Below are 25,555 nucleotides of genomic sequence, written 5' to 3' on the forward strand. Positions count from 1 at the left end.
AAATATTTGAAGAGATTATAGTTGAAAACTTCCCTAATACGGGAAAGGAAATAGTCAGTCAAATCCAGGAAGCGCAGAGAGTCCCATACAGGATAAATCCAAGGAGAAACATGCCAAGACACATATTAATAAAACTATCAAAAATTAAATACAAAGAAAAAATATTAAAAGCAGCAAGGGAAAAACAACAAATAACATACAAGGGAATCGCCATAAGGTTAACAGCTGATCTTTCAGCAGAAACTCTGCAAGCTAGAAGGGAGTGGCAGGACATATTTAAAATGATGAAGGGGAAAAACCTACAACCAAGATTACCCAGCAAGGACCTCATTCAGATCTGACGGAGAAATTAAAACCTTTACAGACAAGCAAAAGCTAAGAGAATTCAGCACCACCAAACCAGCTTTACAACAAATGCTAAAGGAACTTCTCTAGGCAGGAAACACAAGAGAAGGAAAAGACCTACAATAACAAACCCAAAACAATTAAGAAAATGAAAATGGGAACATACATATCGATAATTACCTTAAATGTAAATGGATTAAATGCTCCCACCAAAAGACATAGACTGGCTGAATGGATACAAAAACAGGACCCATATATATTCTGTCTACAAGAGACCCACTTCAGACCTAGGGACACATACAGACTGAAAGTGATGGGATGGAAAAAGATACTCCATGCAAATGGAAATCAGAAGAAAGCTGGAGTAGCAATTCTTGTATCAGACAAAATAGACTTTAAAATAAAGACTATTGCAAGAAACAAGGAAGGCCACTATGTAATGATTAAGGGATCAATACAATAAGTAGATATAACAATTGTAAATATTTATGCACCCAACATAGGAGCACCTCAATACATAAGGCAAATACTAACAGCCATAAAAGGGGAAATCGACAGTAACACATTCATAGTAGGGGAATTTAACACCCCACTTTCACCAATGGACAGATCATCCAAAATGAAAATAAATAAGGAAACACAAGCTTTAAATGATACATTAAACAAGATGGACTTAATTGATATTTATAGGACATTCCATCCAAAAACAACAGAATACACATTTTTCTCAAGTGCTCATGGAACATTCTCTAGGATAGATCATATCTTGGGTCACAAATCAAGCCTTGGTAAATTTAAGAAAATTGAAATTGTATCAAGTATCTTTTCCGACCACAACGCTATGAGACTAGATATCAATTACAGGAAAAGATCTGTAAAAAATACAAACACATGGAGGCTAAACAATACACTACTTAATAACGAAGTGATCACTGAAGAAATCAAAGAGGAAATAAATAAATACCTAGAAACAAATGAAAATGGAGACACAACAACTCAAAATCTATGGGATGCAGCAAAAGCAGTTCTAAGAGGGAAGTTTATAGCAATACAGTCCTACCTTAAGAAACAGGGAACATCTCGAATAAACAACCTAACCTTGCACCTAAAGCAATTAGAGAAGGAAGAACAAAAAACCCCAAAGTTAGCAGAAGGAAAGAAATCATCAAATGAGATCAGCAATAAATGAAAAAGAAATAAAGGAAACAATAGCAAAGATCAATAAAACTAAAATCTGTTTTTTTGTGAAGATAAACAAAATTGATAAACCATTAGCCAGACTCATCAAGAAAAAAAGGGAGAAGACTCAAATCAATTGAAGTAGAAATGAAAAAGGAGAAGTAACAACTGACACTGCAGAAATACAAAGGATCAAGAGATATTACTACAAGCAACTATACGCCAATAAAATGGACAATCTGGCAGAAAATCACAAATTCTTAGGAAAGCACATCCTTGTGAGACTGAACCAGGAAGAATAGAAAATATAAACAGACCCATCACAAGCACTGAAATTGAAACTGTGATTAAAAATCTTCCAACAAACAAAAGCCCAGGACCAGATGGCTTCACAAGCGAATTCTATCAAACATTTAGAGAAGAGATAACACCTATCCTTCTCAAACTCTTCCAAAATATAGCAGAGGGAGGAACATTCCCAAACTCATTCTACAAGGCCACGATCACCCTGATATCAAAACCAGACAAAGATGTCACAAAGAAAGAAAACTACAGGCCAATATCACTGATGAACATAGATGTAAAAATCCCCAACAAATTACTAGCAAACAGAAGCCAACAGCACATTAAAAGGATCATGTACCATGATCAAGTGGGGTCTTTCCCAGGGATGCAAGGATTCTTCAATATACGCAAATCAATCAACGTGATAAACCATCTTAACAAACTGAAGGAGAAAAACCATATGATTATCTGAATAGATGCAGAAAAAGCTTTTGACAAAGTTCAACACACATTTATGATAAAAACCCTCCAGAAAGTAGGCATAGAGGGAACTTACCTCAACATAATAAAGGCCATATATGACAAACCCACAGGCAACATCGTCCTCAATGGTGAAAAACTGAAACCATTTCCTCTAAGATCAGGAATAAGACAAGGTTGTCCACTGTCACCACTATTATTCAACATGGTTTTGGAAGTTTTAGCCACAGCAATCAGAGAAGAAAAGGAAATAAAAGGAATCCAAATCGGAAAAGAAGAAGTAAAGCTGTCACTGTTTGCAGATGACATGATACTATACATAGAGAATCCTAAAGATGCTACCAGAAAACTACTAGAAAACTAATGCACAGAAACCTCTTGCATTCCTATACATTAATGATGAAGAATCTGAAAGAGAAATTAAGGAAACACTCCCATTTACCACTGCAACAAGAAGAATAAAATACCTAGGAATAAACCTACCTAAGGAGACAAACTACCTGTATACAGAAAACTATAAGACCCTGATGAAAGAAATTAAGGACGACACAAACAGATGGAGAGATATACCACGTTCTTGGATTGGAAGAATCAACATTGTGAAAATGACTATACTACCCAAAGCAATCTACAGATTCCATGCAATCTCTATCAAACTACCACTGGCATTTTTCACAGAACTAGAACAAAAAATTTCAAAATTCGTATGGAAACACAGAAGACCCCGATTAGCCAAAGCAATCTTGAGAAAGAAAAACAGAGCTGGAGGAATCAGGCTCCTGGACTTCAGACTATACTACAAAGCTACAGTAATCAAGACAGTATGGTACTGGCACAAAAACAGAAATATAGATCAATGGAACAGGATAGAAAGCCCAGAGATTAACCCACGCATATATGGTCACCTTATTTTTGATAAACGAGACAAGAATATACAATGGAGAAAAGACAGCCTCTTCAATAAGTGGTGCTGGGAAAACTGGACAGCTACATGTAAAAGAATGAAATTAGAACACTCCCTAACACCATACACAAAAATAAACTCAAAATGGGTTAAAGACCTAAATGTAAGGCCAGACACTATCAAACTTTTAGATGAAAACATAGTCAGAACACCCTATGACATAAATCACAGCAAGATCCTTTTTGACCCCCCTCCTAGAGAAATGGAAATAATAACAAAAATAAACAAATGGGACCTAATGAAACTTAAAAGTTTGCAGAGCAAAGGAAACCATAACCAAGATGAAAAGACAACCCTCAGAATGGGAGAAAATATTTGCAAATGAAGCAACTGACAAAGGATTAACCTCCAAAATTTACAAGCAGCTCATGCTACTCAATATCAAAAAAACAAGCAACCCAATCCAAAAATGGGCAGAAGACCTTAACAGATATTTCTCCAAAGATATACAGATTGCCAAGAAACACATGAAAGGATGCTCAACATCACTAATCATTAGAGAAACGCAAATCAAAACTACGAGGTATCACCTAACACCAGTCAGAATTGCCATCATCAAAAAATCTACAAACAATAAATGCTGGAGAGGGTGTGGAGAAAAGGAACCCTCTTGCACTGTTGGTGGGAATGTACATTGATACAGCCACTATGGAGAACAGTATGGAGGCTCCTTAAAAAATTAAAAATAGAACTACCATATGACCCAGCAATCCCACTACTGGGCATATACCCTGAGAAAACCATAATTCAAAAAGAGTCATGTACCAAAATGTTCATTGCAGCTCTATTTACAATAGCCAGGATATGGAAGCAACTTAAGTGTCCACTGACAGATGAATGGATAATGAAGATGTGTCACATATATACAATGGAATATTACTCAGCCATAAAAAGAAATGAAATTGAGTTATTTGTAGTGAGGTGGATGGACCTAGAGTCTGTCATACAGAGTGATGTAAGTCAGAAAGAGGAAAACAAATACCATATGCTAATACATATATATAGAATCTAAAACAAAAAGAATTCATATGCTGTAAGTTAAACTTCTATCTCCTTTCAGAAGATACATACAATCACTCTTTAGATTCCATTGGAGATCCCTTCACATCTCTGGAAGTAATTAAATTTTTGCTTGTCTTCCTTGTCTTAGCTGAAATATCCCAGTTCCTTTGATTTACTCCACATAGATTCAGTTTTTCAATGCTGTAACCCTCTTTGTCATGGTGTTTTGACTCTTTTCCAAGTTTTTCATCTTCCTATTTATTTGTGTAGTCCTAAATTAAAGTGTAATAGTGTGACATCAAAAGAACCCAAATCTACTTTTCTTTTATTATAACGTACTGTATGCTTTTAATATGTACTAATACGTTGCCTTATAAAAAACAAATTTCCAAATCTGTTTGTGTAATATAACTTGCAACCTCCTCCCAGAAATTAATGTTCCTGATACAATGCTTAATTAATTGATTCTCATGAACTTTAATGACATTAAGAAATTCTGGGAAATTAGTTACCACCCAAGCAGTTGATAAACTGTCAACCAAGAGTTTAGTAGCCTTTATCCAAATATTATTTTATTTTGATGTTGAATCTAACACTTTTCTAACCATTTTCTTTTCCTATAAAATGTCCCCACCAAGTGCAAATCTTTGAATTAGCCTACTAGAGAGCTTTTTTTTTTTTAAACAGGAAATCTATTGTAACTCTTTGATACATGCTAAGTACAAAGTTTTTTGTTTTTTGTTTTTCAAATGCAGGGATCAATAAACTTATTCTATAGAAGGAGAGACAGTAAATATTTAGGCCTTATAGATCACATCTGGTCTATGTTGCATATTCTTTAAATTTTTTAAACAACCCTTCAAAAATGTAAAAACCAATCTCAGCAAGTGGGCCATACAAAAACAGGTTGCAGACCCAAACTATGCAGGCCACAGTTTGCCAATTTCTGTTGTAATGGTTCTTGGAGGTCCCATGGAGATTTGCTCATCTCAAAAGAGCAGCCTCTGGATCAAGGAACTTCATGGCATGTACGCTATTGAGATCCCTTGCTTCTCTTCCTGAGCCTGGGATGTTTTGCTGATCTACGGCAATTTGAGCCCTTGAATGTCAAAGTCTAGTGGCTATCTGAAAGCACTCCTGTTCTACTGGGCTTATGGTGACTTACTATCTAAGTTGAGAGCTTGGAGAGTAGGCTGGGCCATAAGAATTGGTTAAACTTGGGGTTGGAGTTAAAGCAGAACTCCTCCCCAGGATGAGATCAGAGAGGTATTTTGATATCTGAATGAAATAAAGAACTCCCAAGAAGGGAAGTCAAGTGTAGACCCCAAAGTTTCCAACCCATATTTTAAATTTGAGAACTTCTATGGCCAGTGTTTTGAATTTGACTCATTCAATGGCCAAATGTCTGTTATTATACTAAGAAAAACCAAAGCCCTTATAAAGTAAGTTTAGGATGAGCAACTATGCATTTTTAGGGAAAAAGGTATCTAAAACTTGGAAGTGAGGCAAAGGGAGGGCAGAATATCCTTTTATTATTATCTTGAAGAACTGTTTAACTGGCTTACGCAAGGATAATTTAGGGAAATACTCTTTTTTTTTTTTTTGACTTGCTAATTACTACTCATTACATTCCAGACTTGCAGATTTTTGTTCGGTAGAAAAGAAAACCCAAAACATATGTTTTTTATTGCCCTGAAGGATGTTACCTAGTTTTGTATCTAACCTAGCAATGTTATTCTAACATTCCTTTTTAAAATAGTTCCCGGAATGCTCTTTAAACCAAACGCTTTGCCATCTTGCCAGCTCCTTCATTAAGGAGTTGAATAAATCTTTGACATGCTCGTTCTATATTCATTTGAGTCATGTTTAACTTTTCGAAAATTATCCCTTGGCAACATTCACAGAAGTCTTATTGTGTTTTGCTTATAGTAGGTTTGTGTATATACTTGCACTTGTATTTGCATTTGTCTAACTTAATAATGTACGTAGGAATTGGTTCAGAGGTTTTCTGTATATTTGCCTGTTTCTGTAAGTGGTTATTTATAGTGCTCTGTTTTTCTGTGGTCAGTGATTTCTTCGGGCACCTACTAGACGTATAGCTTCTCCCTTGCTTCGAATACCTCTAAGAATGAAAGTTAAGTGGTCACAGAAGTTTGTCCTGTGTGTGATAGGAAAACACCTCCTTAACAAATAGATTCACTTTGAAATGAAGGCAGAAGGGGAAATCTGCCTGGGTGATTTCATAAGAGTGTGTAGGAAAGAGTTAAGGGAAATTTCTCCTAGGTCTGACAGTGAATTAAAAGAGTAGTTCTAATAGACCAAAACTGACAGAATCTACAGTTTAAAAAGATAGTCCCTCTATCACCATCCTGGGCAAAAGAGTAGTGCCTGAAAGAATGTTAGCCAATGAAAGGTGTTTTACTTTTAAAAGTGCCTTTACCTCTTTCCAGAGGGAAATTAACAAGACTGTAAAGACTCAAAGGAATGAATTCACATATTCCAAGCAGGAGATAATAAACATGTATATCTAGAATAAGAGAATGAAAAATATTCACCACTGTCCCACAAGAAAAAGAAGAAAAATGCACAAAAGGGAAGTTTGGAGGTAGTGGTGGTATCCAGGTCACTAATGATAAGGAACTAAAAAAATATGCAAATAGTTTTCTGGTCAGCCTTCAGTAGCTCTTTCTATATTTCTCAATCAGAACTTTTAATTCAAAGAGATTCAGTAGTACTTTAACAGTACTTCGCAAACTATGACTGAATTATATAAAATTCAAAGTTCAATTGATATTCCTGATAATGAGTACTTGGACAAGTTAAACTATTTTGTTAAATTTCATTAAAAAGACAGTTAAATGTCTTAGCCCTGATTTTATTCTAGTTTGGGAGATGATGAAAAAATTATACTTCATTTATATCAAAATGCTAATAAACACACAGACACCATATGACCCAGCAATTCCACTTCTGCACATATCTATCCAAGAGAAATGAAAACAAATGTCCACACAAAACCTTGTATATGAATGTTCACAGGAGCATTACTCCTCATAACTCCAAAGTAGAAACAACCTGAATGTCTATCAATTGATGAATGGAAAAAGAAAATACGGTATACCCATATAATGGAATATTATTTGGCAACTCAAAGTTATGGTGTAATGATACAGGCTACAACTCGGATGAATCTTAAATATATGCTAAGTAAAAGAAGCCAGTCACAAAAGACTACATATTATGTGATACCATCTACATGAAATGTCCAGAATAGGTAAATCCACAGAGACAGAGGATAGATTAGGGGCTGCCTAGAGCTTGGGAGAAGAAGTGGGGGTATGGTGGGGAGTAATAGCTAATGCGTACAGGCTTTTTTGGGGGGTGATGAGAATGTTCTAAGATAGATTACGGTAATGGTTGTACAATTCTGTAATTATTCTAAAAACCACTGAATTGTATACTTTAAACAAATAAATTTTATAGAAGGTAGGTTATACCTCAATAAAGCTGTTAAAATGTATTTTAGTTCATGCATGACTGATCTGTCCTCTGATAGGATGCCTATTTAATTGGAAGTTACTAACTTCTTGATATTTGTCTCATAGGTCAGATCATTTTGTTGTTGTTGTCGTTGAATTATGTTTTATTTGGCAGATAAAACTGAGGACACAGCATCTCAGATAGTTCTAAGAGACTGCTCCCTAGATCATCATTTACACTAAAGATTTAAGTCTTTGTAGATATGTTCAACAACACTGAATTATAACTAGTGCCAATTTATTTAATGTTTGTTGTACTCCTGCAGTAATATAAAACCATGGAATGTCATATTTCCCTGATACATTTTTAATATGAACTGTGATTATATCATTTTTAAGTGGCAATGTAAATTGTAATTAAACATAATTAATATTAAGACCTGGGACTAATATTATAATTAGATAATGAATAACCTTTGGCAAATACTATCATATGATGGTTTTAACCTATGTATCATATCTATACATAAATATAATTTGTTCTTCATAACATTTAAATAATAATACGATAATAATTGTCTTATATAACATGCTTTATAAAATTAATTTTATCTTAAAAACCAAAGCATAACACATTAAATACTGTCATCCACCATGTTTTTAGTTTATGTGATTTATATGATAAATAACACATATTGAGATAAAATTATTTTAAATTAGCTTAATAGAATAGGTAACTGGTAACTGAGGAAAAAAGAATTTTCTCAATATGAAGCTGTAAAGTTATTTACTTACCATATAGTCTACCTAGTTGCTAAAAGATATTTTTTCACTCACCCAAACCAAATGTGTTCTTTCAGAAGGGGCAATTAGCTTTCCTGCTTTTGTGCTGATTTTTGATAATTCAAAATTATAAATAACTGAAAACAAACAAGCAGAATAATAAAGAGATTCCTGGCCTCTAGAGAAATTAAAATTCTGAGATTTCTTAAACACTTTCTTAGTTGTAGTTAATAAGCCAGCCATCAATATGGCCTTCTTTTATCATTGGGCATCTACATTCTTATCTGGCAACATTTTAAAATGTTGCTTTGAGATTGTTTCAAATTTGGAGCAATAGAAAAAGGAGCAGTTTTTTAATATTCAAAACATGTTTGAGACACACTAGACAGCCTCTAGGGAGCACCAAAGGTGTGCTCCCTCTCCTATAATCCAGGATGTGGCACTCATAAGTAAAAAAGATGCTGGAAATAATTGGTTGTAATTGATTTGCTCCTTAAATTCCTTAATTAGGTCAACAGTAGGCTGTTCTGCTTATTGAAATACATTAGGGGAAAGCTGTCAAATAAAAAAAAGTTAGATAAAATGTTAGTGATGTGATTATGTTATCAGATACCCTTTCAGGATAAGTAAAATCATCTTCAAGTTCAGGTACAAGGGCTGACTGAAACAGTCACCGTCAACAGATTTACTTCAAAGATTTTGTTTGTAAATTTTAAATACCCACATGTCAGTTAGAGATTAGTGTGGCATTTATCTATATTTGTTGCTTTGTAGATTCCTTGGGATATGGAATCCTGATTTCAAACACAAAGTCTGTAAGGAGAGATACTTTTACTTCTTCCTTTCCAATCTTTATGTCTTTAGTTTTTTTCATCCTTATTGCACTGGCTAGCCTCCTGCATGATCTTGAATGGGGATAAGACTTGTCCTTGGAAACCAGCTAAAGAGGTAATCAGTTAACTGTCAACTGTTAGGCAAGAGTCTAATGACCTTGAACCCACATTTTTTTAATCTAACCTAACAATGATACCTAACCAGCCATATGCTTATAAAATGTCCCTAGTCAGGATGAATTTTAAAACTGACCTACCAGAAATCTTTTCTCTTATATGTAAGACTAAAGTAAATCTTTAACACATACTCATAAATGATTTGTCCAAAAAGTGTTTTCTAACAGTCTATTCAGTCGTACAGTTATCTATCACCATCTCTTTAGGATTAATTTTACTTTTGCCCTAATGGCATGTAGCTAGTCTTTCTCCATCTTGCATTTCATTCATGTAGTCATTCAACAAATATTTACTGGTCCTTTGCTAACATATACTGTTCTAAATACTGGTGATACAAAAATGAACATAACAAAACAAACAAAAATCTAGTATATTTGTATGGTTGGTTTATTTAGTTTTCTTCAAGTTACAATTCTATACTTTCCTTAAATGAATTTCACTGCTTAGTTTCGACTGTTTCCTTTCATTTTTATTTTATTTTGCCAAGCTCATTTCCAGTCTTTCCTTCAACACTGTACTTCTCTATCCACTGTGGAGCCACTCACAGAAATATAACACATTATGTTATCCAGATCCTTAGATAAAATGCTTAAACACTCAACACACATCCAAACCCTAGACACACCTCCAGCTGCTACCTCCTCAACTTTAACCATTTTCTGGTTACAGGGATCCACATAGCTGTGCATTAACTAGAAAGGTTTTTTGTATGCTGTACAGTATTTCCTAACTTTGCTGACTTTAAGAACATTATCCTGGACCTTGCTAATTTCTGTACAGTATTTCCTAACTTTGCTGACTTTAAGAACATTATCCTGGACCTTGCTAATTTCAAGGGTGATAATACAAATTAGCTTGCTGGTTTTTCCTAGCGAAGCTATCCTCATAGCTATTTTTAAAAATCAAGGTGTTATTATCTAAAAAATCCCCTATTGTATTTTTCCAGGAGTTGGATTTATAGGTTATATCTTTCCCATTAAAAAAAAAAAGATATTTGAACCTGTTTCTAATTTTCATAAATCTCTAAGGTATTTGAGGAAGAGTAGTTAGTAATTTTTATTGATTTGACAAGTTCTTCATATATACAGGGAGAACACAGGACCCAAAAGCTTTCATCTATTTAGCTTATTTAGTGACTTTTATCTAGGATTGGTTTTGATGTTCTGACTTCATATTTTATATAGTACTCCAAATTTCCAATTACATATAGAAATATTTCTGTATACATATTTCATGACCCTATTGAGAAGAATAACTTCTAATTACACTCTTAAATTTCATTTCTAGAATTTAAAATAATAGAAAGGGAAATGGATACACTCTAAGATGTTAGAAACTTTACTGTAAAATGTACCGTTAAATATTTATTCCACAACTGTTTCTTGAGCAGCTCTGTCCCAGGCACTGTACAGGTGCTGTGGATACAGAAGTGAGCAAGACAGAAATGGCCTATATGGCCTCTGCCACCGTGGGACTTTCAGTGCAGCTCCAAAAATCAAACAGAGAAAAGATGTTGAAAAACAAGGACGTTTCTGGAGGTTTGAGGGGAAAGGAGAGGGAAAAGAACAATATGGTTAAAATAAAAGCTGAAGAAGAGGATGAGCTGTTGTCGGGGAAGGAGCATGCAAAGGCTGAGAGCCTCCAAATGTTGAAAGAAGCCCAGCTCCTCTAACCCTAACAGTTCTGAGGTTCCACATCAAAAGCCCAGGCTCATGCTCCCCAGGGAACCAAAGCAAGGAACCGAACATGAAAAAGCTGAGTGACTTCAGAAGCCCCACCCCTACCCCCAAATATCTACTTGTTATGAGTTAAAATCTCTTAGATAGAGAACATAGTATTTCATAATAATAAATAACTACTGTAAAATGCAAATGCTCTAATAAATACAAACTAATTTATACTCATGTGTAATTGACCAGTCACAAGAATGAATGTTTAGTATCAGAGCCTTCCCGGCATAACAGAAGTAAGTAAATAAAAGATGCTGAGTATTTAAAGTTTGGGGAGGGCTTCCCACCCAGAAACAAAACAACACAGGTAGAGGTGGCTTTGGAAGATAACTTAATGAATTTAATAATTTTGCCAAGATGAAACTGGGACAATTGGAAGACATATTTTTACAAACATATTTCACCTTGAGAGCCAATAAAGTATACTTATTTTTAAAGGAAAAAAATGTATATGTATATACTGTTCTTCATGTCTTTTAGTTCCATATGGCTCTTTTATGGTTTTCAAACATAATCTAGAATCATGCTCTACCATGTGTTCTCAACAGGGAGGCAATCCTGTCCCTGTCAAAAATTGGGTCTGTGGGGCACGGTAAACGAATCTTCAGGTTTGTAGCCTGCCAACAGGCCCCAGTACATAAATGGGTATACCAGTGTATCTGTGGCATTACAATGTATCTAAAAAAAAACTCTGGAGGGAGGGTAGTAATGAACAAAAGACTGAGAAATGCTTCCCTAAGAGCTTCCTTATTCTCTCTTGTGCTTCCAGCCTTCGGGCAGTGTTTGGGTTTAGCCAAACTAATTTTCGTCCTTGCTCTTCCAACCGACCCCTCTCCAGTATGGGCAGAGCTTGGGTTCTTCTGAGTTCTTAGAAGGGTTCTTTAAAGAACATATAGTTCTCCTGGATGCCTTTGACCCCAAATACTTCAGTCATCTGGAACACTTTCAGTTGTTTCTCTAAGCTTTACAGCATTTTTCTTAAAATTGTTTTTTGAATTTCGCCGATTTCCTCTTTTCTTTTCTTAACTCTGTTCATTTTCTAAATATTACCATGTCTCTACCAACTGCCACTCACAGACTATAGAATATTTTAAAAGGACACCCATCCAACACTAGAAAGGGATCCTAAATTCACTCCCAGAACTTGTGACAGTGTGTTACAGTTCTAAGTAAAGAGCCCAAGTTATTTTTTGTTTCATGCCTGATATTGGAAATGACTTCAGTTATTCTCTATCTTTTAATATGTTTAGGAAATTTTCAATATACCTGCCAAACTATCTACTTTAAGAAAAGCTCTGAGATTACCCTCTTGCCCTTCTGTGCCAGCGCTGGGAGCAAATGGGAGTATATTAATGTTCTAGATGTTCAAGGCCACACAGGAGAGGCAGAAAACAGGATAGTGCATTTGCCAAAAAATACAAATTCCATCCCATTGAAATATGGCTAGTAATGTTCTAAAAAATGTGCAGAGTGAGCAAAGGAAAAACTACATAAGGTGAGTAAATGTTTATAAGTCAAGATTACAAAAAAAGGATATGATACAAAAGTTAAAGATGCTAAAAACCAGATAAGGTCTTTATACAAAAGAGTGAATCACTGACAACATGGACTAATCGCTATATGCACGTAAAATACACAAATGTAAAATAAAGCAGAAATTTCGATCCATGCTAGAATACAGTAACCCCTACTATTTATTAAGCATCTACTAGGTGGACAGGAGCTGTCCTTCACATGCATTGTTACATTTAATCTACACAGTGACCCAGCTCGGTAGGCTTTATTAATAACCCCATTACACACAAAGAATCTGGGGCTCAGAGAAGCTCAATAATGTGAGTTAGTTGGCACTTGCATTGTGCAATAGCGCCAGAATTTGTATCAGCTTTTCCTATCTTGAGGCCATGCCCTTTACCCTATGCCAGTCTAGAATGATTTACATTTTAAGAGAAATTAAGTGAATTCGAGGTGCATAGTGATGTCACCTCACATATTGGTTGCAATATGCTTTCATGAGTGTTCTGGGGCTAGAGATATAGCCAGCACTCCAGGGACTGAGTATAAAGTCTTTGGGAGTGTGTTGCAGCCCATGAGGCCATCATTATCATGTGGATGAGAAGAGCTGACGAGCAGGAGTGAAATGTTCATTAGGTTAAGCTCTAAATCAGTCATTTAATAGAAATCAGTGGCAAGAACAGGGATTTGGGAAACAGATGGCCCTGATTCCAAATTCGAATTCTGCTGTATACAAGTTACATGGAAAACCCTGGACAGGTGACTTAAACTTCCTTGATCTCCATTTCCTCATACAGTCATTATGGTAAGTTAACAAAAATTTATGTAGGAAAAAGAAAAAGAGGCAGCTTTGGATAAAAAAGTAAATCATTAAGACTAGAGGCTTTGGATATACGTATTCGTATAACAGATTTACTTCGCTGTACACCTGAAACTAACACAACATTGTAAATCAATTATACCCCCATAAAACTTTTAAAAAATATACTAGAGGCTTGGCTTCGTTCAAGCATTAACTTAGCTGTAGAGTCTTGGGTAAGTCACAAACTCTGAGCCTTTTTCTTCTGTGAAATGTGAATGGCCATCTACCTTAAGGGTTTGTTGTCAGATTCTGAGATAATGTGTCAGACACCTACAGCAACTAGACCGTATTATAGTGGTGCTCCATATTAAATTATTAACACAACACTTGGCAAAATAAGTGTGTGTTTCCACTCTATTTCTTTTTAAACTTGGGCTTTATTATAAAGTCATTGGTGACTACAACTTAAAAATACTACAGACTATTAAGAATCATTAAAAATTTGGTAAAAATTAGATACCTTAGAAGTTAAAAATATTGCTAACTTTGTAGTTTTTTAAAAGATAAACTTCCTATAAGTGGAAAACTATTCATTCTTTTCTCTTACAGTTCCTCATACTTTTTACTTTTACTAAAAGCATTCCCTTCTAAACACACACTTCATTAGGTAAGTGCCTAGTCAATCTGAGAAATAAGAGATTAGTACCATTAACAAAGGCTTTGATAATTTTATTAATAAGAAAGTTGTTAAACATGGTTGCTATCTCTGATATGGTTGTTGGGTTAGTGGGCCTTATCTGTGGTCAGTCTATTATGTGAACCATGAAAAACATCCATCCTTGCAAAGCTGCTTCCCACCTCTCCCTCAAAAGCAAACAAACACACTGACCTAAAGAGTATATAATCACTCGAAAGTAAAGCAAATCAGGGTCACATCCACGGTCTTCCCTATTTAAGCAAGTCACAAGAAATGCAAATATCACAGATAAGAGTTGTATACATCTAATCTGTTATCTATGTCCACACATCCAACACATGGTTTATGAATCTGAGCAAATTTTGGGAAGTTCGGCTTACCTTTGGGGCTTACATAAATCATTAAAAAATAGAGAGAAAAACACATAAAGCTGATTGGCTCTGACGATTCTGCAGTATTGTGCCGAGAGGGTTAAGACCACTTGTCCTCATCTCTCATCTGGATGGCATTTTAATGACTTGTCCATGAAGAAACCTCAGGTATGCCTTAGGGAACCACTACATACCTGTCCGGAAATGTGACCGTTGGTTAAGGCTACATTTCTTACACTATCGATGGCTTGTAAGAAGCGTGTGACTAAAATAGGGCTGCCATTTCCTTTATCCTCCCCCATAAGGCTGCATGAAATAGTCATTCAAGTCTCCCTCTGCCCAACACCGGCACTCCCACACAGGTTGATCGGGTCTTACTTTTTACTTTAAGGTGGATGGGGACTTGAAAGTGTTTCCTAACTGGTTTGCTGGGAGTTTAAAATGCTTAAAAAGAATTCGAAAGTGAAGTTTGGCCCTAACCCTCTGAAATACCCGTCCTGGGATGTGGGCTAGGTGTCCGTGTCATTCAAAGCTAGGTACAGAGCGAGGTTTTGAAGGGACTGGAATCTGATGTACCCCGGCAGGCGTGGGTGGGGGAGGGAAGAACTGGCGGAGGGAGGGAAGAACTGGCGGAGGGAGAGAAGAAGGAATTAGGGTCTACAGAGCACATCCTAAGGTTGCTGAGTTGCTAATTCCATCCCTCACCATCTCGTCGTTGAGAACCAGCTGGAAAGGGCAAGACCGGCGAGCCTGGGTTTGGGTCGAAGGCAGCGGTCCTGGCCTCGACCGCCGGCCTAGACACCTGGCTCCTGGGGCCCGCGCGATCCGGCGAAACCCTCTCTCCCCTAGGGTCCTACTGGGGAGCAGACATCACGCTCTCGTTCCCTTCGGAGACCTTCTAATTCCTCTCTCTCTCCGAAAGTGCTAACTTCAGGGTTCGCGGGCGGCAAGGGAAGAGCAGACCAGAAGGGGCAGGCCCTGGGGTCTCAGGAGTTTTTAAGGTAGAACGACGATCGCTCCCAGCGTGGCCCCGTTTTCTCCTGGTCCCCCGGCCCCATCCCCCCAAGTCCGCAGAACCTGCCGCGCTGCGCTTGGCGCCAGGCTGGGGTCTCTCGCCCGACGCTGGGGCTGGCGTGGGGAAGGGTGGGGAAGGGGTTGGCGGGTCCCCGAGCCCCAGCAGCGTATGGCTCCAGGGACCACACGCTGGGCAGGAGACTACAGTCTGCCCTCCCGAGAGCCGGGGAAAGGCAGGGACGCGAGCGAGGCGGGGCGAGTCGTGGCCCCAGCGCACCTAGCGGACTGAGCCGCCGGTCCTCGGCGGGCCGTCCCTCTCCATCCCATCCCTCGGCGGTCCCCGCCCTTACCTCTAGGCGAGAGGGTGCCGTCTGCAAAGGGTGCTGGGGAGCGGCGAGCCGTCCCCCGGCCGGGCTCAGCGGCGGCCAGCGACAGCGGGGTCGCTCGCGGGGCCGCTGCTCATGGCTCGTCGCGCTCAGAGCACTGCGGCTGCGGCCACGGAGGCGCCTTCTTCCTAGTCCTCTTCGCGGGCTCCGAGCCGGGACGCAGCTAACGCCCCAGCCTCGCAGCCCTCCGCCCCTCCGGCCGCGGATGGAGCCGCCTCCAGCGCCGCCCTGCAAGCAGCCGGGCCAGCGGCAGCCAGCGCCCCCCAGCGCCCGGCCCCGGGGTCGCCGCGCCGCCCACAGGTCGGCTCCGCAGTCCCAGCCCGCAGTGACGCAGGCCACCGGGCCCGGGAACTTCCTCCCCCGCGGAGACCACCCCAAGCCCGGGCCGGCCGCCAAGGGGACTTCCTTCAGAACACGGAAGAAAATCTCCCGCCGCTTCCCGGCGGGGCCACTGCGGCCTCTATGACGTCCACCTGGCGGCCAGTGCCGGGGGAATCGGCTGGGGCTAATACCTTCCGCCATCCCTAACAATCCGCGGAAAACCCGAGGCTTCCCTGCGCTCGGCGCTCGCTCCACAACCGCAGTTCCTCCTCTGGGTAAGTTAGAGGGGAGCAGCTACCCCTAAAAATAGCCCTTCTGGGAACTCCTCGGAAGGACCGGGGTCAGGATAGAGATAATCCCTCTTCATTATCATCCTCCCCGCACAGAAGAACAGAACGGTGGGAAGGGGTGGTGGGACGCACCGAAGGAGACAGAGGACAAAGGCAAAAACCAGTTTTTCTGGACCATAAAGCCCATGAGCCGGTCGCTTGACACCTAAGCTTCCTGTCCAGCAGGAACCCCCAAGTTCCCGGACCTTAACAACAGGGCGCCTGGATCTCTCAGCCGCAGGTTCCAGGGACGCTGAAATTGAACGCTCCGCCTACAGTTTCGTGCTGTGCATGAAGGAGTTGACCAGGCACGTCAAAACCACCTGTTGTCTAAAGAGTATGGGGGAGAGGTTTTCCCTTTTTTTTTTCTTTTAAATTGATCTGAACAATTTTTTTCTCCACCTTTCTCTACCCAATTTCAGGATGAAAAGCGAACTCTGCCTTCTTGAAAGCTGACAGTTATCTGTATGGAAAATCTGCCCAGTGGAAAAATGTCCAGAAAAGATTACTAAGTAATATAGGGTCTTCTGGGATGCCTTACCAATACGAGCTTTTCTAAGAGCACCAACAATTAAACTATTGCTTTGTCCTGGCATTCAGGAAAAGACAGGTGTATGCCAAAAGAGGAATTCATAGACAACTAGTCCTCTTTCACTAGTTGGTTGGTTTTTACACAGTTGGTTGGTTGGTTCTTAAGAAAGCAGGCACCTCCTTTTACCCCAAGCCAAAATTAAAATGTGTCCAAAAGTTGTTCTTTTAGGCTTTTTACTGATTTCTCCATGTTCCTCTGGCAAACTCCTACATTTTTTCCAGTTCCAGTACTGTTGTTGGGTGTCTTTCCCAGAAGACAACCTGAAACCCTCTTAGGCCTTAGGAGATGACCCGAATACTAGCCTTAATTAACCTAGATCAACACCAAATTCTAGAGTGGAGCCATCCTCCTAGGTAGCAGGCAGAAAAATTCCTGGAAGTTTCCTGGGGAAAAGACAGAGACTGACTAGCAGTTTGCTAAAAAGTACTGAGTACCTTGCAGGCCACCAGGTACTAGCTGAGGTAGTTCCAGCTCTTCAATGCCTTGCCGGGATTTAAATGCTCAGTGAGGTGAGTACTAAGGGCACAAATGTCCTGTGGAGGGCTTTATTCTCCAAGGGCTTTCTGAGTGCACCTCTATCTTCCTTGTGCCACTGGCACCCTAAACTCAAGCTTAGTCATCCCTGAAATGCTCCCACACTACCCAGTGTCAAGGAACCACAATTCTAGACTTTGGACACAGGTGAACCAGGAGGAAATCCCTACTCTTCTTGTGTAAATGTAAGGAAGTTACTGCTACATTTTTTTTTCCATCAACAATATTAGTACTATAGGGTGCTGTGAGAATTAAATAACATGCTTAAATCACCAAGAACAGGGCCAAGCACTTTATAAGTACTCAGTAAATGGTAGCTGTTGTATTTACTACAGCTCATTGCCCTGAGAACAAAAGGACCAGAAACAGAAAGGAGGTTTGGAGATGGATTTGAATCCCAGCAAGTTGAGTTCCCCCACCCCATCCCCGACAGTTGCTTAATTGTGATACTTTTGTCTACTCTGTGCCTGCTTTCTAGTAGGGTGAACTGGACAGTTCTGCGTGTAGTCAGGTGATTCCTGTGCACACTAAAGTCTGAGAGGCGCTAGTCTGAAAGCCGCTATGTTGTACTGCTTAAGTGTCCTTATTTTACAGAATGTAAGCTGTAAGTCTAGTCACCTCACTTCAGTCAACCTACTGGATATCAACACACACACTTATCAAGCCTTCTGTAAAACACTAGATGAATCAGCAATCAGCCAACTTTTGTGAAGGCTGAACCCTGAGGGTCTCAAAGAAGTGTAAGTCTTATTCCCTGACTTCAAGGTGTTCACAGAGCATGAGAGGGAATCTGGCATGCATATAAGTCAAAATAAACCATTTTTAACTAAATGTGGTTGGAGTTCAGAGAAAGGAGAGGGAACTGTGGGCCAGAGCCACCATCTTGATCTTTCACTGAATACCCAATTCTTTAGGCCAAAATTTGACATTCCAAATGGGCTTCCAGAGTGAGTTTCCATACTTCGACTCCACACAGAAGTTAACTATGTACTGGTTGACAAATAGGGAGCAGAAGTAGACCTTTCTGAGCAATGCATGACCATGATAAGAAATGTGGAATGATGTAGATCTGGGCTCAAATCCTGTGTCCACCACTAACCAGCTATGTGACCCTGAGCTTCATAATCTTTGAACCCCAGATTCCCCATCTGTCTCTTAGAATAGCAATACCTTCTTTTTAAGGTTCTAGTGAGGCTTAGAATATCTGCAATCGCTCTGGTGGATTGTATGGAAATGGTGATTATATTACATTGTCTTGTTAGCTACAAGAAAAAGCAGGCTGGACTGTATCATTCCTTAAAGGCACATTTCAAAAGCCGCCTTCTCTGTGGAGCTCTGCAGGCTCCAGCCAAGTGTAATTCTCTCTTCCTTGTGCTCCCACAGCACTTATTTTTGAACCTCTGTTTCAGAACTTAACTGGTGTCCTGCAATTTATTTCTTTATGTTTTGCTTCTCTACTGTATATTCATCTCTACATCAACACCTAGCAGAGAGCCTGGCATTAAATTTTGAAAGAACAAGTTTAAAAATGTTTTAATTTCTTGTACTGGTTCTGACTTTCACTATAATTTGTATTAAACTGCAGGCTCTAAAACCTGAACCCTTTTGCTCGTAGTTTATACTAAAATTATGTATTATGAACATGTATCTGCTTAAACCTTGATTTTTCAATGCTGGGCTTATTCTTTAAGACCAACCTGCTGTGCTTGTTTTGTTTTGTGATGTCAGTTGATCCTGCCCAGTAATAGTGAAAGTAAAATCTAAATTCTAAACCAAAACCACCAGCAGGATTTTACTCAGCATTCTCTACCCACTCTCTGCACATCTGCTCCCCAGACCTTTTCTGAGCTTTGTGGGAAAGATCCTGAGCTAACAGGAAACATGGTTGTTTTAAGTTTCAGCTGTTAACATTGTTGCAACCATTACCACTTTCTGAATTAATAGCTGCAAGATAAAACCCACCTTTAGCAACAGTTTTGAAATCCTTGACTCTATGCCAATAAAAATGCTAGGGAAACCTTCCCTAGAAAAAGTCGTGTGAGCAGGAAGTTGCCCAAGAGGTAATGTGGTCAAATGTAGTCTTGACCCTAAAAAGGCAGAAGAATTTGTGCCAGAGGAGAGGGTGGTGTCATTGAGGACTTAAAAATAGGATTCTAGAAAACTTTGGGTCAAATTCTTCTAAAATCAGCCCTGTATAATTTATACACCTCCCTCCACACACACGCACACGCGTTGGAAGTGGTTGGTACCGCTAACTTGTGGGATATTCTTTGGAAATAATAATAATGAATAAGCACTTACTAGGTACATGGTATGTGCTAAGTACTAGCTTTATATGTATTGTCTCATTTAGTCGCTGTCATCATCCACTAGTAGGCAGTGTTATTTTCTGCTATTGAGAGAGGGGAAAACTGAGGCACTTTGTAATCAAGTAACTAGCCAAAGGTCACATGACCAATGAGTGGAAGAGTTAGGATTTGGACCCAGGTGAGTCTAATTTCAGAGTTCTCAGGCTTAACCACTACTCAATCCATGGAAAAGGAATATTTATTTTTAAATTGAATCCATCAAGTATATTCAGAAAGGTTAACAATATAGTTTTTCAGTAGTTTTTGAAATTGCATTCATTTGTACTTTTCTCAATCATGTCTTCATATCCTAAATGTGCCTTCCTGGGGTGATTGCACAGCTTACTCTTTAATTGAAAAGCATTTTATGACTGAAAGCAAACTTAATGAAAGATCATGAAGTGTCTGTGGTTCTGAGTTTAGGCAATATGAAAGATACCAGGCAGAGAGTCTCATTCTTAGAATTATTGTTTATATGGGCCAATGATGAATAACTTTCACATGATAGATATGTAGTATAAGTTTAAAGTAAAAAATGAGTTTGACATTCTCAGGAGTGACTTTTTTGAACCCAAATATCACTGCTATAACTGCATTACTAAATAATATTTGCTTGCTTATATCTATTAATCATGTACAGCCACTGATCTAAGAACCTTATATGTATTAACTCATTAATTAAATCTACAAATGACTGGCTCTGTCCATGAAGTAAATTATTCTAAAGATAATGAAACACTCTTAAGGGGGTTAGAACTTCCTTAGTTATTAAACAAAATACATTAGGATTTACCTCTTATGGAAGGTAACTCATTTTTTCCCAGGACTCAACATTTTCAGCCTTTTCTCAATACCGTATCATATTATGCACGTAGAATGTACCTTAGAACATCTCAGATCACATTTTAACATCAACTTGCTTCAAATTTCAGTGACATCAGCCCTGACAAAGCACCTAATTTCAGGCCTAAGGAATTGCTCCTTTCCTTTGACTAAAAAGCCTCTCTTTCTCTCTCTCTCTGAGGCATGAAGATCCATGGCTCAAGACACCTTATCAGGGTAGTGAAATTGAAGATGCTCTTGTTACTCACATAAACATGACTCTCTCTTTGGAAAAGTATCATGGACTGTGCTTTGTTTACTTAGAAGATGCTACAAGCGTGCCTGGATGCTCTCTTCTTAAAGCTTCCACCCATACTGACACAAGATACATTTTCTTGAGCCTTTTTTCAGTTCATTTATTAATTTCCTGAATTTACTCATGTTGTTTACCTCTCTGGGAAAAAATCAACAAGAAAGCCTGGTTAGCTTTCTCAGTATCAATGATAATGATCATTTATGATCACGTTTATTGCTAGTAGTGAAAAGAGCATAAACCGAGATTAAGAGACCGGGAGTCCAGGTGTGGTTCTGTCATTGACTAACTTTGTGACTTAGGACAAGCCTCTTAATATCTTTGGATCTTTGCTCTCTTGATCTGAAGTGAAGGGGTTGGAATAGGTGATTTTTTAGGATTTATTCAGTGCTAGAACTTTTCACATTGATCTTAAAATGGTACATATTTATCCTCCCTAGATTTCAGTCAGTAATGGATATAATCACCAATATGTAACCAAAAATCCAAGAAGGCATCCGGTGCTGCTATCTGTGGGAAATATGTCTAGAGCAGGGCAGACCAATCAGGCAACATCTTCTCAAAGCACCTCTGTCTTCCACCATCCATTACCAGTGAGACAGAGCCATTCCTCTACTGAGGCATTTCCAAGTAGCATTCTGTAGAACCTTTGAGTACCCTGAGAAATAGGCGTCCATGGTCAAAGTCATTTGGGCAACACTATATTCCTCTTGGAGATTCACAATGCGTATTAACATGCTTAGGGCTCTGAGAAGTCCTGCATTAAAAATACTTGTTGACTTTGCTGAACCTAGCATGTCTCTAACTTCATTTACCATGGAACTATTTCCTTGGTCATATCTATCAACATTCCAAGAAGAATAAACTCTCTCAGAATAGAATATTTGAATTGTTATTCTAGAGTTAAAGACTTCAGAACGGTCGTAAGATTTTCCCCCTTTGGAAAGAGAAGGGAATTATAGGCCGTGTTAACTAATTTAATGAATGCCTACAAAGATGAGCCCTCTTGATAGATGCGATCTGCAGGCATTTTCCTTACAAACAGCCACAATAAAGTGCCTGTTGTCTTCAATAGGACAAAGAGCCCCCATTCTCACTGGTAATAGTGTAACCTTGTTCCTTTACACTGAGGAATATTCCTTTGCCTTTATACGTTTGTACTGGCCTCTAGGTTCTTTGACATTCTTTTAGAAGTAGTTGAAAGTGGTATAAGACAAACACATTCATTCTGTGCACTCGAAGAGGTATCATAGAATAGTTTATCAATGACCACTGGGAGACAACTCTCCATGGGTCTCTAGTATTTCTGTATATCTTATGAGCAAGAGACTCACTGCTCTTTCTTCCAGACTAGATTTTCAAAGATATTTGTATAGTGAACAGCCTTTAAAGATAGTGATAATGTCTGCCTCTAGAGCAAAGGGCATGCATACTTACTGTCCAGTATAATAAAGATAATGTCTCTCTCCAGAGCAAAGGACAGGCAGACACACTCGTTACAAAGGGTTCACATTCTGAGCTCATGGTCCCTCTCTTATAACACAACCTACTGTTAATGTGTTAGAGCTCAAGGAACGGACACATAAAAAATGCTGATACTTCTGGCTACTGCTGTTGCTATGAGGGATGAACATTTTTCCATCTCTGATCCAGGAGCTTCATGTCTTCTACCAGAATCCAAGAAACTGGAGCAGGCTGATTTTTTAGCTTGCAAATAATAAAAGTCTCAGGCTTTTCACAGTCCTTAACAGTAACTGGCTTTTTCCTTATGAATTGGACAGTGGTGGAATAACTTCATGTCCTTAGGTGTTCTCCCTCCCTGGTGCTGTGAACATACTCTCCTATGAATGCTTCTCTAGGCCTGTTGTAACATTAATAGCTGTCCAGCCCTCTTTCTGAGGAACATTCAGTAGAGTGCTGATAGAAGTGATGTGCTCTGATTATGGGATATCAAAGAAAGGCACAATGAATTTCTGTCCGGCATGATAATATTTCATTAAAATGATTAGAAACTGTCTTACTTTCTATCTTATTTTAAAGGAATTTAAAAATTAATCCCCAGTGAAAAGGAAGTACCATCTTACAGTAAAGAATGGATAAGTATGTGTCTGAGGGCGGGAGGGGTGGATACTTCTGAGTTAACTGCACTGACTTCTTCCAAAAGCAATGTAGATAAAGGAAAAGACTAGAGTTTGGGACTTCCCTGGTGGCGCAGTGGTTATGAATCCGCCTGCCAATGCAGGGGACACGGGTTCGAGCCCTGGTCTGGGAGGATCCCACATGCTGCGGAGCAACTAAGCTCGTGTACCACAACTACTGAGCCTGCGCTCTAGAGCCCGCGAGCCACAGCTACTGAGCCTGCGTGCCACAACTACTGAAGCTCGCATGCCCAGAGCCCGTGCCCCACAACAAGAGAAGCCACTGCAATGAGACCCCACGCACCGCAGCGAAGAGTAGCCCCTGCTTGCCACAACTAGGGAAAGCGTGCGCAGCAACAAAGACCCAATGCAGCCATAAATAAATAAATAAATTTATTTAAAAAAAAAAGACTAGAGTTTGGATAAGATAAATTGCTTCATGTGGCCAAAGGCAGCATGATTTTACCATAACATGAAAATAACAGTGACCAAGTTTAAGAAACTGAAAACATCCAGATTTCTTGAATGTCAACAACATTCTTCAGTTTGTAAGATACTCCCTACAACAGTCTATTTACACCTTATCTGATGTCATTTCATATTAACTGTTGATTTCATTGGCTAAACCAGAACTCAAAATTATGCGTTCTGTAATTATGCTTTTGACCAGTTGCTTTGAAACAAATATGTTCTGATCAAAAGGGTTTCAGGAACTTTAGAACATAACAATAATAGGTTTGTGAGCAACCTGGTCTGGAATTTTTAAGAGGTAGTCTGATAACTTGCTACAGTGATTTGAATGCCACAGATAGGGTAGTAAATTAACATTTGTTAAGTGCTCTCTGCCAGGCAGGGTCTAAAGCATTTTACATGTATGACTTCATTTGCTCCATGTAACAACACTATGAAGTAGGTACTGTCACTGTCCCCATTTCACAGATGGGGAACCTGGGGGCACAGGTAGGTAATGTGACTTGCCCAAGGTCATGCTGCTAGTAGGTGGCAGAGCCAGGAATAGAATCAAGGCGCCTACAATGGAATCAAGCCTACACTCTTACTCTACTCTTGTACTTCCTTTCTGCCTTATAACATCAGAATTTTTTAAACTTCTAGAAAATGTGATTTTTTTTTCCTGTAGTGCTTAAGGGAAATAAACATCAATTTCCTTGCTTCTTTGGAGTTTTATCTGTAGATTATCTTCCCAGATATAATGTTTTGTTCTTCATTTCTCCGTAATGAATATATGTCAGGACCACCATTAAGGATGAATTATGTCCAACATCAGCCCATGTTGACTGAGAAGAGAGATATTGTGTAGCTCATTTTGAGCAGGGACACATTCCAATTAAGCCACCTTGAAATGTTCCATTTTGATGCACCTTAAACTCCTATACAAGAAGCATTCGAAAAATCTTTTAATAATCTAAAACAAATACAAAATGTTGAGTGTTTGTCTTTCAGTCTGTATCCAGAGAAGGAAGAAAAAGTAACAATACTTTTAAAGTTACCAGGTCTTTACTTGGGCAAACTTTAATTTTTCATGATCAGGAGTGGTGCTACTACCAGTCCCCAAATCACCCACAGTTGCCACAGTCCCCAGATGGACACGTTGTGACCCTGTCTAGGCTAACAATCACATCACATCACAGTGCTTTTCTTCAAATCAGACTGTCAGCTTATCCCAGCTAATCTACCAAGGAGAATGGAGGTGCGCAATAATAGGGGACTTCTAAGTGCTTTAAGGGAAAAGGAATTCTAAAAATCTTGGCTGACTACTACTTAGATTGATGAGATCATTTAATATACAGCATTTGTAGATTGCTGGCCAGCCTCTGGAACTCCAAAATGATTTCTGAAAATTTGTGATAGGAAGGTTTCACGTGAAACTCTCTGCAAGGTTAGATCTGTTCAGTGTCTGGCTAATGAAGACAAATGGTATGGCACAAATTTCAGCTGCAAGAACAAGATCCACTTCTGCATCTCCTGCCACCATTTTCAGAAGAAAATGCAGAAGTCATCATGGTCTTTGTGGAACGACTTTTGTGGAGATTGGTCGGTATTTTTCTTTCTGTCAAGGACTGGAAGAAGTTTCAAATCTGGAGTGAATCTAGAAGTC

General features: G+C 39.0%; 1 protein-coding gene across 2 annotated transcripts in view; it reads right to left on the reverse strand.

Moving 5' to 3' along the window:
• The window catches only part of LRRC8C (leucine rich repeat containing 8 VRAC subunit C), an 89,472-nt gene extending 73,276 nt beyond the window's left edge, over positions 1 to 16,196 (reverse strand). Inside the window, exon 1 of one of the 2 annotated variants that reach the window (XM_029228615.1) lies at positions 16,007 to 16,196. The gene's annotated coding sequence lies outside the window, so the exon portion shown is untranslated. The remainder of the gene's footprint in view (positions 1 to 16,006) is intronic. The other variant, XM_029228618.1, reaches the window with a different exon arrangement.
• Positions 16,197 to 25,555: the final 9,359 nt, after the last annotated feature.

Source organism: Monodon monoceros, unplaced genomic scaffold (genome assembly GCF_005190385.1).
Source record: "Monodon monoceros isolate NGI ecotype Baffin Bay Population unplaced genomic scaffold, NGI_Narwhal_1 Super_Scaffold_18, whole genome shotgun sequence".
Classification (NCBI taxonomy): domain Eukaryota; kingdom Metazoa; phylum Chordata; class Mammalia; order Artiodactyla; family Monodontidae; genus Monodon; species Monodon monoceros.